This window comes from Herpailurus yagouaroundi, unplaced genomic scaffold, assembly GCF_014898765.1.
Source record: "Herpailurus yagouaroundi ecotype Mexico unplaced genomic scaffold, PumYag 28, whole genome shotgun sequence".
Lineage (NCBI taxonomy): Eukaryota > Metazoa > Chordata > Mammalia > Carnivora > Felidae > Herpailurus > Herpailurus yagouaroundi.
In genome coordinates, this window is record NW_024412376.1 from 95,290,302 (window position 1) to 95,306,943 (window position 16,642).

The following is a 16,642-nucleotide window of genomic DNA, read 5'->3' on the forward strand; positions in this document are numbered from 1 at the left end:
CGAAGAGTGGGGGAGATCTGGATTTAAGGAGAGTTTGTGGTTTGGCCACACAAATGGCAATGCAAAAGAAGAACAAGGGAGTTTGAGGGTGTTTGCTAGGGTATTATTATAATGAATGATCATGGAATTTCATCTGGTATGGAGACTAAAGTGAACAGTGAGGGATGAGGCACAGTGAAGTATTAGCAAAATTAATGGATTGTACATTTTGTGGTGGTCAAAGGTTTGTTGGAGTGGGGTTACTAGGAGTTAGGTGGAAATATGGGATTTGGTGGTCAGAGAGCAAGACAGATAAGATGGCACCGGTAATGACAGTGTCTATGGTGTGACCTGGGAGTGTCTGACTGAAGCAAGGTGGAGAGCAAGGACGTTGGAGGAGAGGTTAAGGTAGTCAGAGGTCAGCGTGGTGGGAAGATTACCTATGTATGTATTGAATTTACCATGAAGCAAGACAGACGTAGCATTAGAGACAGTGGGCATGTACCAGGGACTAAAGTTACTGATAAATGGGGCAGGCGAGTCCTGGAGTCTAAAGATAGCAGCAACTATGAGAGGCAGTCAGTGATAAAGTCTGATGACATGAAATTCGAAGCTGAGATCTTTGTGTGGAAATTAGTAGTAGATGATCTACTTTGGGATGTTCACATTTTGTGGTGGTTTGTGGTGTGAACATGCGATACCAGAATGTGAAATTCCCCAATGTAACCTCAAGGAAAAGGTTTCCATAAAGCCTGTTCATGCTTTAAACACAAGAGGGCGCCAGAGTCTAGCAAGGCTAGGATTATTTTTGCCTTTCCTCCTGCCAAAGCCAGGACAACAGTTACTTTTGAGAGTGAAAGCGGACACAATTAATAATTACTTGGGGCACTACATGCAAACTGGGACTTTCCTATGCAAACTGGCATGTATGCTCACACTCTGCACTGCACTATATAAGCAGGGCCAGTTTAATTATGAGCTAAGTCTACACTAAGAGCTCTAATTCCAAAAATCGCTGTAAACATTTTTGACACAGAGATTAGAAAGACAAAAATTACCAAACCTACTTTTATCTTGAAGAGGAGATCAAGAAAGACTTTCTTCTCCACCCCACCTCCCTAATGATGTTTATTGCCTCTCCCACTTTTCCCCTCAGGGCATCTGAGTTTGACTTTAAAGTAAGCCAATTGCTGTAGTCCCCCAAAGAATCTCAGGCATTTGAAAGTAATCCAAAGTGTTCTTTAAATTCCTGTAGTGCTTGGGGTTCCTGGGTGGCTCCTTTGGTTAAGCATCTGACTTTGGCTCAGGTCATGATCTCACGGTTTGTGGGCTTGTGGGCTTGTGGGCTTGAGTCCCGCGTCGGGCTCTGTGCTCACTGCTCACTGCTTGGAGCCTGCTTCAGATTCTGTATCTCCCTCTCTCTCTGCCCCTCCCCTGCTCATGCTCTGTCTTTCTCTCTCAAAAATAAATAAACATTAAAAATTTTTAAAAAACTTATAAAAAATTCCTATAGTTCTTTTTTATATATCACTTATCTTCTATATTACATAGTTTTGAAAAGAAAACCACAGGCCCAAAATGGAGTCACTTATGTTAAGAGCCCCAGGGCAGTAAACCAAGACTTAATACCCAACCTAACTGTAGTTTCAGCTCCACCAGTAATATGATCTTTAACCAGTCAACATACATTTTCCTGGTCGGTCCTAGGAAATTTACTCATAGATCCCTCCGTTCTCTTTTGGAGGAACAGTGCTTCTTTACTAATATTTTTCCCTTTCCTCCTCCTTTTCTGCCTTTAAAAACCTTTCCTTTTCTGCAGCTCAGTGGGACTGCCCTCTCTTTTCTGGGTGGGATGCTGCCTAGTTCATGAATCCATTAATAAAACCAATTAGAGTCTTTAAAATGTACTTGGTTGAATATTTATTCTTTAGCAGCAGTAATTATTTCTGTACTTGTTTATTTCTTCTTTTAAACATGATTTACAGGCTGAAAACATTAAGAAATTGATGCTAAAAATGGTTCTTCTTAAGAGCTCTGTTTATCACATTCTCTCGTTTCTTAATAAGCCAAACTGTTCTTTATTCTTAGTTCAAAAAAAAAATTAACTCTTGTGTATGTTTTTCTATCTATTGTCTGTCTGTCTGTCTATCTATCTATCTATCTATCTATCTATCAATCATCTCTAGCTGTCAGTAATGCAGTATTAACATTATGGAACTTATTTCTACCATTCTTTTTGTTTTGGAGATGCATCCTTCATCATCACTTAATGGGGCTTAATGTAAGCAGTAGTGATGTGGGAAACAAAGGCAGAAGGAAATGGCAGATAACGTTAAGTTTCCTTAAACCCTGTAGCCCATTGACAAATAGTTGAGACAGGTGGAGTATAACATTTCCCCAGGAACTCCTTACTGTCTTAATGCTTTGTTAGAGGGAAAAACAACCTTAGCTTGACAATATTGGAAGCATCATGGAGATAGGGGCATAAATGAGTGATATTCAAATAATCACCATTCATGTGTCCTTATTTGTACCCTAACACTGGTACTTCTTGGTGAAATTTCAAGTTATGCCAATAGCCAAGAGTACACAGTCCCAGCAACATAGCTGATAAGCTTGGCTTGCCAGAATGCTGAAGCAGTTCCTGAAGAGATAGTACATGGGTATATGGGCCACAGAAAGAATGAGGACTAGGACAAAGATTGTAAGAATCAGTCATACCAGACTAATTATACTTCTTTCCAGTATAGTGGTTTTGCCTTGTTAAATTAAAGGAGTTTAATCTGGACTATAGTTTCCATAGAATATCAAAGACACAACCCAGAAAACAGTGAATGATGTTGGAAATAAAATACAAAGTTATGGGGGCATTTTATTCTTAATATAGTTAAAATTTATATAAAATTACTGAAAAAAAAGTTGTAGTTAATCATCAGATACAATCATTCATTAGGGTTTCTTCTCTAGAGGGTACCTTCGGAAAGGCTTGACTCTGAGAATTGCTAGTAAAAAATAGATGCATTTTCATTTCATGTTGGCAAATGCTTTGGAAAATTGCACCTGTATTTTGACCAAGCCATGCACACACTTAATAAGCTTAAATGAATATGACTCATTTACAAAATGATGACAGTTGGCATTCCTCTATAGCTTCAGGCATGACATACTACATTATTTCTGTTTCCCACCTCTACTCTTTCCTGACCAACACAGATATTTTTTTTTCTTTTCATTCATTCCAATTAAGAGTGTATTTAAGGTTTTTTCTCTATGTAGCCCACACATATTCACCATTTAGTACTGAAATTTTTTTATGGATGTTAAGGAAACCAGGCTGTATAAGGCAAAGCCAGTTATTTTCTTAGGAATCAGTTTGGGGTCCCTTTTAGTACACTAAAGAGGGGGGAAATATTGATCAAGTCTACCTTGTCTTACCCCTATACATTGTTTCTCCTGGGACACCTGGAAGTATTTGTTTAAATCTAGATTTCTCTGTCTGTTTTTTATTATTTATTTATTTATTTATTTATTTATTTATTTATTTATTTATTTATATTTTGAGAGAGAGAGAACACACAAGAGGGGGAGGGACAGAGAGAAGGAGAGAGAGAATCCCAAGCAGGCTCCACACCATCAGTGCCGAGCTTGATGTCGGGCTCAAACTCATGAATTGTGAGATCATGACCTGAGATGAGATCAAGAGTCAGATGGTTAACTGACTGCGTCACCCAGGCACCCCATCTCTCTCTCTCTCTCCCTCTTTTAAAGCAGGCTGTACAACCAATGTGGAGCTCAAACTCACAACCCCAAGATCAAGAATTGCATATTCTACCAACTGAGCCAAGACAGGTGCCCTGTTTAAATCTAGATTCTGACTTATTATCTACTGAATATGAATCATGTTTGGGGATGTGTGTGTTTCTTAAGAGTCTTAATTTTTTAAAAGCACCTGCAAGTGATTCTGATGTAGCCTAAGCTCAACTGTTATGGTTTTATAATTAGTTGTATCAGTTTAAGTTTAGTTAGTGTGTCAGCAGTTATATTTAAGAATCTGCCAAATGAGGGGCACCTGGGTGGCCCAGTTGGTTAAGCGGCCAACTCTTGATTTCCACTCAGGTCATGATCTCATGGTTTGTGGGTTCAAGCCCTACATCAGGCTCCATGCTGGCAGTGCAGAACTTGCTTGGGATTCTCTCTCCCTCCTTCTCTCTCTTTGCCCCTCCCCTGCTCACTTTCTCTGTCTCTCAAAATAAATAAACTTAAAAAAAAGGGGGGGGGCGCCTGGGTCGCTCAGTCGGTTAACTTCGGCTCAGGTCATGATCTTGTGGTCCTTGAGTTCGAGCCCCGCATCAGGCTCTGTGCTGACAGCTCAGAGCCTGGAGCCTGTTTCAGATTCTGTGTCTCCCTCTCTCTGACCCTCCCCCATTCATGCTCTGTCTCTCTCTGTCTCAAAAATAAATAAACATTAAAAAAAAAAAAGAATATTGTAATAAAAACATCTCCTAAAAGGGGCAAAGAGCACATTCTAGGAGAATTTGACCCAGCAACTTTTTTCTTCCAAGCAGGCTGTGTTAACTGCTAGGATCATATCAGTTTTAACTTATAATTTTTTTTTGTTTTAACTTATAAAATATTGCTGCTTGCTAATGAAATTATAAGCTTGAAGGAATAGCAAAGTGAATAAATAATGAATACATTGTTAATTAAAATGTCTACATATTAACTATAATTAGTCACTAAATATAGATTATCTAGTTATTAGACATAAATCAATTAATTTTTTAAGTATGCCCAAGATAACAATTTTAATTTTAGAATATTTGATATTGAGAATTCTTCTTGATAACAAGTAGATAGCAAGACTACATATTGAAACCACCCAAAACAATAAAACTGTCTTCCCTTTAGGAAAAACAAGGACCTAGTCAACAATTTGAAAAGACTATATCTGAAAGAAATTGACTCAGTAATTAATAACCTTCCACAACACAGAGTACATGGCCCAGATGGGTTTACTGGGGAATTTCACCAAACATTTAAGGGAAGATTATACCAATGATTTACAATATCTTGTAGATAGAAGCCAAAGGAATACTTCCTAATTCAGTCTATAAGATCAGCATTATCCTAATGCCAAACCCAGACAAAGATATTGCAAGAAAAGAAAACCATAGATTAATATCTCTCATGATATAAATGTAAAAATTATCAACAAAATAATAGTAAGTTGAATCCAACAATGTGTAGAAAGAAATTACATCACTTGGGATTATACACCAAAAATTATACCCAGCTGGGATTTATCCCAGATATGCAAAGGCTAGTTTAACATTTGGAATAAATTAATGTCACCCATCACATCACATCTAAAGAAGAAAAATCACATGATCATATCAATAGAGGCACAAAAAACATTTGACAAAATCCAACACTCATTCATGATCACAAACTCTCAGTATAGGAATAGAAGATAATTTCCTTGAAGAAGACACAAAGAAATGGAAAAAGATTCCATGCTCCTGGATAGGAAGAACAAATATTGTTAAAATGTCAATACTACCCAAAGCAATCTACATATTCAACGTGATCCTTATCAAAGTAACACCAGCATTCTTCACAGAGCTAGAACAAATAATCCTAAAATTTGTATGGAACCAGAAAAGACCCTGAATAGCCAAAGCGATCTTGAAAAAGAAAACCAAAGCAGAAGACATCACAATCCCAGACTTCAAGCTATACTACAAAGCTGTAATCATCAAGACAGTATGGTACTGGCACAAGAACAGACACTCAGATCAATGGAATAGAATAGAGAACCCAGAAATGTACCCACAAATGTATGGGCAACTAATCTTTGACAAAGCAGGAAAGAATATCCAATGGAATAAAGACAGTCTCATCAGCAAGTGGTGCTGGGAAAACTGGATGGCGACATGCAGAATAATGAACCTGGACCACTTTGTTACACCATACACAAAAATAAACTCAAAATGGATGAAAGACCTCAATGTAAGACAGGAAGCCATCAAAATCCTTGGGGAGAAAGCAGGCAAAAACCTCTTTGATCTTGCCCGCAGCAATTTCTTACTCAACATGTCTCTGGAGGCAACGGAAACAAAAGCAAAAATGAACTACTGGGACCTCATCAAAATAAAAAGCTTCTGCACAACGAAGGAAACAATCAGCAAAACTAAAAGGCAACCGACAGAATGGGAGAAGATATTTGAAAATGACATATAAGATAAAGGGTTAGTATCCAAAATCTACAAAGAACATATCAAACTCAACACCCAAAAAACAAATAATCTAGTGAAGAAATGGGCAAAAGACATGAATAGACATTTCTCCAAAGGAGACATCCAGATGGCCAACCAACACATGAAAAAATGCTCAACATTACTCATCACCAGGGAAATACAAATCAAAACCACAATGAGAGACCACCTTACACCTGTCACAATGGCTAACATTAACAACTCAGGCAACAACAGATGTTGGCGAGGATGCGGAGAAAGAGGGTCTCTTTTGCATTGTTGGTGGGAATGCAAGCTGGTGCAGCCACTCTGGAAAACAGTATGGAGGTTTCTCAAAAAACTAAAAATAGAACTACCCTAGACCCAGCAATTGCACTACTAGGCATTTATCCACGGGATACAGGTGTGCTGTTTTGAAGGGACACATGCACCCCCATGTTTATAGCAGTGCTATCAACAATAGCCAAAGTATGGAAAGAGCCCAAATGTCCATCGATGGATGAATGGATAAAGAAGATGTGGTATATATATACAACGGAGTATTACTCGGCAATCAAAAAGAATGAAATCTTGCCATTCGCAACTATGTGGATGGAACTGGAGGGTATTATGCTAAGTGAAATTAGTCAGAGAAAAACAAAAATCATATGAATTCACTCATATGAGGACTTTAAGAGACAAAACAGATGAACATAAGGGAAGGGAAACAAAAATAATATAAAAACAGGGAGGGGGACAAAACAAAAGAGACGCATAAATATGGAGAACAAACTGAGGGTTGCTGGAGGGGTTGTAGGAGGGGGGAGGGGCTAAATGGGTAAGGGGCATTAAGGAATCTACTGAAATCATTGCTTCACTATATACTAACTAATTTGGATGTAAATCTTAAAAAATAAAAAATAAAGTTAAAAATAAATAAATAAAGAAGAAGAGAATTTCCTCAGCTTAATAAAGAACATCTACAAAAAGCCTACAGAAAACTTCATACTTAATCATGAGAAACTAGAATAAGATCCCAATAGGATCAGGAACTAGGCAAGGATGTCCCTTCTCACCACTCCTTTACAACATCATACTGGAAGTTCTAATGATTCAATAAGACAAGAAAAAGACTAAAAGTTATGCCAATTGGGAAGGAAGAAATAAAACTGTCTTTGTTTGCATGTGATATGATTGTCTACGCAAAACATCCAAAGAATCAACAACAAAAACTCATAGGGCTAATAAGTGATATAGCAAAGTTGCAGGATACAAGGTTAATCTACAAAAATCAACCACTTTCCTACTTACCAGCAACAGCCAAGTGGAATTTGAAATTAAAAACAAAATGCAATTTACATTAGCAACCTCAAAATGAAGTCCTTAGGTATAAGTCTAACAAAATATAAATAAAATGTGCATGAGGAAAACTATAGAAGTCTGATGAATGAAATCTAAGAATAACTAAATAAATGGAGAAATATTCCACATTTATGGATGGAAAGATCCAATATTATCAAGATGTCAGTTCTTCCCAACTTGAGCTATAGATTCAATACAATTGCAATCAAAATCCAAGCAAGTTATTTTATGGTTATTGACAAACTGATTCTCAAGTTTGTATAGAGACAAAAGACCCGGAATAGCTGACATAGCATTGAAGAAAAAGAACAAGTAAGAGGATTGATACTCCTGATTTCAAGATTTACTATGAAGCTACAGTAATCAGGACAGTGTGGTATTATTAGTGAATGAATAGACAAATAGATCATGGAACAGAATAGAAGGCCCAGAAAGAGAACCAAATAAATATAGTCAATTGATCTTTGACAAAAGAACAAAGGCAATACAATGGAACAAACAAAGATAGTCTTTAGTAAACAGTGCGGTGCTGGAACCAATGGACCTTCACACACACACAAAAATAATAATCTAGATAAAGTCTGTACACCGTACACAAAAATTAACAAAGTGGATCATAGATCTAAATGAAAAACAAAAAATTCCTAGAAGATAACAGAAGAAAAGGTAGGTGACCTTGGATATAGCAATAATCTTTTAGATATAACACCAAAGGCATGACTCATGAGAAAAATCATTGATAAGATGGGATTCATAAAAATTAAAAATGTCTGTCCTGCACAAGACAATATCAAATGGATGAGAAGACAGACCACAGACTGGGAGAAAATATTTGCAGACTCTGTCTTTTCCTTATGATCTACCTAAGTGTATATCCATGCTATGTTGCTATGATTAATCTTAGCTGTGAGTAGAACTATATACTGAGTTCTGTAAATCCTTCCATGAATACAGAATCCTTCCATGAATCTCTGAATATAGGGGACCCCCCCAAAACACTAAGGAAAGGGTATATTTTTCTTCCAAGTGCAGTTTTAAATGTTTGGAAGTATTTTAATTAACTAAGTTTATAAAGTAGATCAAATATTGAAAGATCTCTTAGAAGTGAATAATATAATGTGCTAGATTTAGAAATAGAGAAATAGTATTTGTAACCTGAATTTAAGGGCTTGAGGAAAACTAGAGTCTGAAATTTGTAACTTTAATCGTCAAATACTAATTTCTAAAACCCAGGTGAACCTGAATACGCTTTGCAGCTCACAAAGATGTCCCTCAGCAGGATTCAAAAAACTCTCAAATTTAATATATCTCATCAGCCTGAAGCAGATTGCTTGCCTTCCTAGTCTCAATGGCAGAAAGGCATCTGTTCAAACAGTCCATAGCTCCATATCATTAAGATTTCAGTTAAAAAGAAGGAGCCTAGGATCCAGCCCTATGTATACCATTTGATAGTATACCGTATCACATCATCTTGCAGAATCTGCTTCTGATGGTGATATTGAAATGTGATTTCTAGGGACGCCTGGGTGGCTCAGTCTGTTAAGCGCCTCATTCTTGATTTCAGCTCAGGTGATGGTCTCGTGGTTCCTGAAATTGAGCCCCGAGTTGGTCTTCACACTGATAATGTGGAACCTGCTTGGGTTTTTCCCTCTCCCTCTCTCTCTGCCCCTCCCCCCCTCAAAATAAATAAATGAACTTCAAAATAAAATAAATTAAAATAAAATTGATCTATAAAAGCATCAAGTAGGTAGGGCGTCAAGTTGAATTCATGTAACAGCTGGTAACTCTATGGTGTTAAAGACCCAGGAAAAGCTAATAAAGACTAGTCCTTTAATATTCTTTAATACCCTTGACATATTTCTCCATTGGATGATGAAGAGTGTGGCAGGGGTCTCTAGTAGAACAGTCATGCCTGAAACCTACTTGTTATGCATTAAAAAAACAACACTATAGGGGCAACAGGGTGGCTCAGTCAATTAACCGGCTGATTGCAGCTCAGGTCATGGTCTTATGGTTCCTGGGTTTGAGCCCCATGTGAGGCTCTATGCTGACAGCTCAGAGCCTGGTGCTTCAGATTCTGTGTCTCCCTTTCTCTCTCCTCTCTCTCTCTGCCCCTCTCCGACTTGTGTGCTCGTGCTCTCTCTCTCTCTCTCTCTTTCTCTCTCTCTCTCTCTTTCTCTCTCTCTCTCTCAAAAATAAATAAACATAAAAAAACAACACTACGGTATAAGGAGAAAATAGAGATTTTCCCCCCATACCTAGCATAGTACCTGGCATTTAGTAAACCTACTATATATTTGTTGAATGAATGGAGGCGAATGGGGAAAGGGTTAACATTAGGCAGGGATAGATAAGGCTTCAGCTGCAAGTGGAAAGCTAAATCAGGAGTGGGGCTTGGGGAGAAGCAGAAGGATAAACGCATTCCAGACCTGCCTGGGCAAGGTGCCTTGAGTGGAGTCTCACAAACTTTCTTATATATTCCCAGTAAAAAGTCAGAGACAACAATCTTCAGCAGCAACCCAGTTGGGACCCCTCTCACTCTTGAGAGCTGTATACTTTCCCTCAACAAACTCTATCACTTTGCTCACTCTCTATTTGAGAGATTCAGTCTTTGACTCCACAAGACAAGGACCAGCATCTCTCCCACCCTCCTGTAACAGAGGAACTATTGATTTACTTAGGGCATTAAGATGTAAACATCTCAAAGTTAAATGATAATATGAGGCAGTGGTTCTGGAGACATAAGAAGCAGTAAGTGATAAATTGCCAAATGAATGGAAGTGAGAAAAGTGTTAAGAACTCAAAGTAGGGGGAGACCACTGTAGGCTATACTGGTCAAATAAAGCTTCGTGGAGAAGGTTAGTCTTAGAAAGTCTTGGCTTTAAAAATATTTAGAATTTGAAGATGGGTGGGGAAAGGCATGAGAAGCAAGAGTATGAGCCAAGGAAGGGAAGTCAGAAAATAAGATGCATGAGTTTGAGATCATGTTGACCCTCTAGCATGGCCACCTCACCCTCTTAAAAAAGAAGAGCAGGGAGAAGCCTCCTAACACCAGGTTGTGGTGGTCCTGCTTCTCAGGCTCAGGAGTTTGGACTTGATTCTTTTATTTTAAAAAATGTCTTTAGAATTTTTTTCTTTTAAGTTTATTTATTTATTTTGAGAGAGAGTGAGAGAGAGCAAGGGAGGGTCAGAGGCAGAATCCCAAGCAGGCTCCATGCTGCCAGCACAGAGCCCAATGTGGGGCTCAAACTCATGAACTACAAGATCATGACCAGAGCCGAAATCATGAGTTGGATGCTTAATCGACTGAGCCACCCAAGGCGCCCCTGGACTTGATTCTTTTAGTAAGGAAAAGAATGAATGGTTTTTCAACAGGCAGTGTTATAAAGAAAGACTTCGGTGATTCTAGAATAAAGATTATACTGGGGACAAGGGCTAGTAGGATGGTTTAGGTTGGATTGGAGGAGTAAGTGTTGTTGGCAGAAAATAGTTAGAAAACAGATACAACATAAGAAAGGGCTAAGCCACAAGATCAGAGGTTATGGAAAGAGATTCCTTAGACATTGTAAAGGAAGAAGTCATAGGATGGTGACTACATAAGGAGGGCTAAGAGTGTCTTTATGAAAGTAAGAGAGGAGGGTCAATTTTCAGAATGAAGTATACATCTATAGGTTGTTTATATTTTTAGTTTTGTTTTGTTGTAATTTTTTTTTTTTTTTTTTTTTTTTTTTACACCAAGTGAGCTGGAATCAGTGTCTACATCAGAAGGTAGTGTGGACAAAAGTGTACTTTTCCAAAGACAGAAAAGAATATTTGCAACTCACAATGTTTTTGGAACACGTTATTCCTGGGGGTTTAACTCTTATGTATTTTAAGATTAGAATCTTGGCTTTTCCAAATAAACCTCGTGAGAGTTAAGCAACCCATACCTAGAGGGATAATGAGTGTGCTGATGAACAGGAATGTTGCAGTCGGCTGGGGGCTTTGGAAGACGTTTCAACCATTTTGTAGAGAAGAGCTCAAGACATAAACATTGTCCTTCAGGACAGAGGACAGGTTGTCAAATACTCTGCCAGTGCAAGTGAAGGGAAACACAATTACAGGAATTTTTTGCATGTTTTTTAATGTGTCACTGCTGGTAAATATGCTTCAGGAAAGGATGAACAGCTCCTGGCCAAGGAGGAAGCTGCTTTAAAGAAAGCAAAGCCAAAACAAAGAATTGGCAGTACTCTTAAGAGGCTGGGTAGCTTTGTTCAGGCCAGCCTGGGCTTCCTGTTTTGTGGGCTTCTCAAACATTTTTTTATTTTAACTGACAAATATTGTAGCACCTTAGGGCCTGGATTTCAAGTCTATTTCCATGCAGAACCCACTCCTCTGATTCTGAAATCAAGTACTCCTGTTAGCATCCTAACCCTCACAGCCAATGCCTCTAAAACAATGCAATGAATCCCTCTAATGGAGGAGTAATGAATCCCCTTTTACAAAAAGCAGCCGAAGCCCTTTATTCCTTCAAAGCACTGTCAACTATCCCCTTTATCTGTAGGCAACAGAACACATAAAATAAAATGATGCTTTCTTGCTTAGCCAAGCGAGGCCAAATGATGCAAAACCCAAAATATACTGAATATGTACAAAACTTTTACAAACACCTGGACCCATGTGGCAACTGTGGGTGAGCAAATTTATGCCCAGGCTGTTGACTGTTGAACATCTGTAGCAAAATTATTCTCTGTGTCCAAATGCTACGCTAACCAAATAAAGTCAATTTTACATACCTGTTATTCTTGCAGCAGGGGACTACTTTGCTTAAATTCTTTTCTAGGTGGGGGATGTGGGGTTTTTTAGAAGAAACAAAATTCTTTCTTACTTGAAGAAGAAGAAAACTAGAGAAATAGAGAAGAGGAACGAGAAGATTTGCAAAGTGATTGAAAGGAAATCATTGTATTTAGAGGGTTTGGAACCAAACCTCTTCAGGTTTGGAACTAAAACCTTTGGTCCAGCGCTATTTTAAGACTTTCTTGTGTGAAAATAGAGAATAAGTATCTCAGAGTCATCTGTAGACATGATCCTTGTGCCGATGATATCAAATTTTATTTTGATACCATCAATAACATTTAGTTACTCTTCTTTCTCAAATTTAAAGAAAACCTCGTTTCTTAGGTGTAGCTCTCGAGTTATTTTGGAGCTCCAGTTTTGAAATGCTCTAATGAAACCACTCTGAAGCAACAGTCCTACAGTTTGTTAACTACAGCTTTCTTTGGAAACCAGCCATGGTTATCACTTAGCTATAGCCTTGGATCATTGACTCTGGTTGCTAGAATGCAGTTGTTAACTTCACAAAACCTACAAGAACAGGAGAATGCTGCCTTTCTCTAGTCTTACCCTTAGTTCTTTCTTTCTTTCTTTCTTTCTTTCTTTCTTTCTTTCTTTCTTTCTTTTTAAAAATTTTTTTTGTTGCTTATTTATTTATTTTGAGAGAGAGAGATAAAAAGAGAGAGAGCACAAACAGGAGAGGGGCAGAGAGAGAGGGAATTGGAGACAGAATACCAAGCAGGCTCCAAACTGTCAGCGAGGAACCCAATGCAGGGCTCATTGCAGGGCTTGAACTCACAAACTGTGAGATCATGACCTGAGCTGAAACCAAGAATCGGTAGCTTAACCAACTGAGTCACCCAGGTGCCCCACCCCTCAGTTCTTTCACATCTTCATCTTCTAGTCAGTTCCATCCCTCCTTCTGTTCTCACCTCTCTAGTTCTTGAATAACCTGCTATACAATCTCTTAAATCAAATTTTCATTGGTTATGAATGGAATCTCACTGTATTGGTACTTGGCTGAACACCAGTTTCATGAAAGTGACATTTAAGTGGAAACTACCCTCTGAGGGTTAAGGAATTTGGGTGGTAGTGAAAGAGAAAAGGGAAAACAAGGAGAGTTTTATTCCAGGAGATTCCAAAGTGCAGACAGGTTGAGAACCAGTTCTTCTCAATCCTTAATGTGCATATAAATCACCTAAGGATCTTGATAAAAATGCATATTCTAACCCTGTAGATCTAGGGTGGAGCACAAAACTCTGCAGTTCTAACCAGCTTTCCAGGTGATATTCCTGCCACTTCTCTCTGGTCCCTGAGTAGCAAGGGAGAGGTCACAGGGTCTAGATCAAACTTGGGTCCCTATCACAATCACCTGGGGAATTTGGTAAAACTACAAAGGCCTAGGCCTCTTCCTGCTTCAAAGAAGCTGGGACTCTGTGATTCTTGTTAGCTTCCAGGTGATTCTGATGCAGGTCAAGATATAAGAACCCCTGGTCTATTGTGGATTCTGCTGTCTGACTGCCCTGCCTGTTGTAACTTTCTTGTGGCCTCTCTTGTTTCCTTTTTTGTACCTTCTGAAATTCTAGAAAAAAATACCAGAAGAAACTAAAAAATCAGAATAATGGATTTTAATGCAATCTAACATTGGGTATACAAAATGCATTACTCAATTTCAAAAAGAAAGAATGGGTCATGTGGCAGATATGTCCTGCCAAACATCCAAGGATGTTTGACATCTTATTTGCAAAAATCTCATTTTGCCTCATGTTATGCAGTAATCTTTATCTCCCTCAATTTTCAGTCTTATATCTCCTCAACCTGAAGCTTATAGTTATATACGGTATTTTTCCATATTTTAAGGATGACTCTACTTAAAACTATAACAATATCACCAAATAGCCTTATTTAATTAAGTATATCAAAAGAGATTATCTGGTCTATAGATCATATTTTGTCATTATATGCTATTTTCTTTTTTTAAATGTTTGTTTGTTTGTTTATTTATTTATTTATTTATTTATTTATTTTGAAAGAGAGATACAGAGAGTGAGTGGGGGAAGGGCAGAGAGTGAGGGAGACAGAGAATCCCAAGCAGGCCTCCATTCTGTCAGCACAGAGCCTGATGCAGGGCTCAAACTCACAAGTCATGATATCATGACCTGAGCCAAAACCAAGTGTCTGATGCTTAACCAACTGAGCCACCCAAGTGCTCCTGTATGCTATTTTCAGTCATATCTTAGGGCCCGTACTTGTCTTATATTGAGAAAATCTAAACATTTCCCCCCTCAGCAGACAGATACATCTCCTGGCATGATAGACTTTATAAAATATTGTGTTGATATTTTGTTCTTTTAATATTAATAATAGCTAACATTTATTGTATACTTACTAACTGCCACACACTTGGTGGTTTAACTCATTGTTTCCTCCCAGCAACTTAGGAGATAAATGACCTTTTTTTTTTGACAGATGAGGAAAGCAAGAATTTGGCCAAGGTCGCAAACCATGATGAGCAAGACGGGTAGCTAAAGCCTGGCAGTCTTGCTGCATGATTTCTGCATCACACTCGTTTTAGTGTTATTGTTTACCTGTACATGTCTCTTCATTAAATGCTTGTATGTCTTCCTTTCCCTTTGAATAGGCTCTATTTCTTTGGAGCAGTTTTAGATTCACAGCAAAATGGGACGGAGAACGCAGAGAGTTTCCACATAACCTCTGCCCCCACACATGCACAGCCTCCCACACTACCAATATACCGATTAAGAGTGGTACATTTCTGGGGCGCCTGGGTGGCTCAGTCAGTTAAGCATCTGACTTCAGCTCTGGTCATGATTTCGCAGTTCTTGAGTTTGAGCCCCACATCAGGCTCTGTGCTGACAGCTCAGAGCCTGGAGCCTGCTTCAGATTCTGTGTCTCCCTCTCTCTCTCCCTCTGCCCCTCCCCTGCTCACACTCTGTTCTGTCTGTCTCTCTCAAAAATAAATAAACATTTAAAAAAAAAAGAGTGGTACATTTCTTACAAGTGATGAACATACCTTGGCACAGCATTATCACTTATCACCCAAAGTCCTCAGTTTTATATTAGGGTTCACTCCCACTGTTGAAAGTTCTATGGATTTTGACAAGTATACAGTGATGTCTATCTACTATTATAGTATCATACAGAATAGTTTCCTTGCCCTAAAAATCCTCTGTAACTTAACTGTTTATCCTTCACTCTCTCCTACCTCCTACCTTTCCAACTACTGATCTTTTAACTGTCTGCACAGTTTTGCCTTTTGCTGAATGTCATATATTTGGAATCAGATTGGCTTCTTTTAATAGGCATTTAAGTTTCCTCCATGTCTTTTCATGGCTTGGTAGCTTTCTTTCTTTCTTTCTTTCTTTCTTTCTTTCTTTCTTTCTTCTTTTTTTCTCTTTCTTTTAAGTGTATTTATTTTTGAGAGAGAGAGAGAATTAATGAGTGGGGGAGGGGCAAAGAGAGAGGGAGAGAGAGAGAGAATCCTAAGTAGGCTCTGCACTGTCAGCATGGAGCCTGATATGGGGCTTGAACCCACAGTGAGATCATAGTGAGATCATGACCTGAGCCTGAACCAAGAGTCGAATGCTTAACCAACAGAGCTACCCAGTCACCCTTATAGCTCATTTCTTTTTAGTGCCAAATAATATGCCATTATCTGGATGTACCACAGTTTATTTATCTATTAACCTACTGAGGGACATTTTGGGGGATGCTTCTAAGTTTAGGCATTATGAATAGAGCTGCTATAAATATCCGTGTTCAGATTTTTGTAAGGACCTAAGTTTTCAACTCATTTAGGTAAATGAACACGATTACTGGATCCTGTAGCAAGAGGATATTTACTTTTCTTTAAAAAAAATTTTTTTTAACGTTTGTTCATTTTTGAGAGACAGAGACAGAGCATGAGTGGGGGAAGGGCAGAGAGAGAGGAAGACACAGAATCCAAAGCAGGCTCCAGGCTCCCAGCTGTCAGCACAGAACCCAACACAGAGCCCAACATGGGGCTTACACTCACAAACCATGAGATTATGACCTGAGCCAAAATTGGATGCTTAACCAACTGAGCCACCCAGGCACCCTAAGGATGTTTAGTTTTGTGGGAAACCACCAAACTGTCTTCCAAAGTGGCTATGTGTATTTGCATTCTCACCAGAGACAATTTGGTGTCATCTGTATTTTAAATTTTGGCCTTTCTAACAGGTGTGTGGTGGTATCTTATTATTGTTTTAATTTGC

The 16,642-nt window shown here is 38.5% G+C and overlaps 1 protein-coding gene across 1 annotated transcript in view; it reads left to right on the plus strand.

Annotated features, from left to right (window-relative positions):
• ABCG2 (ATP binding cassette subfamily G member 2 (JR blood group)) overlaps positions 1–16,642 on the plus strand; it is a 129,981-nt gene that overhangs the window by 18,968 nt on the left and 94,371 nt on the right. The window lies entirely within an intron of this gene.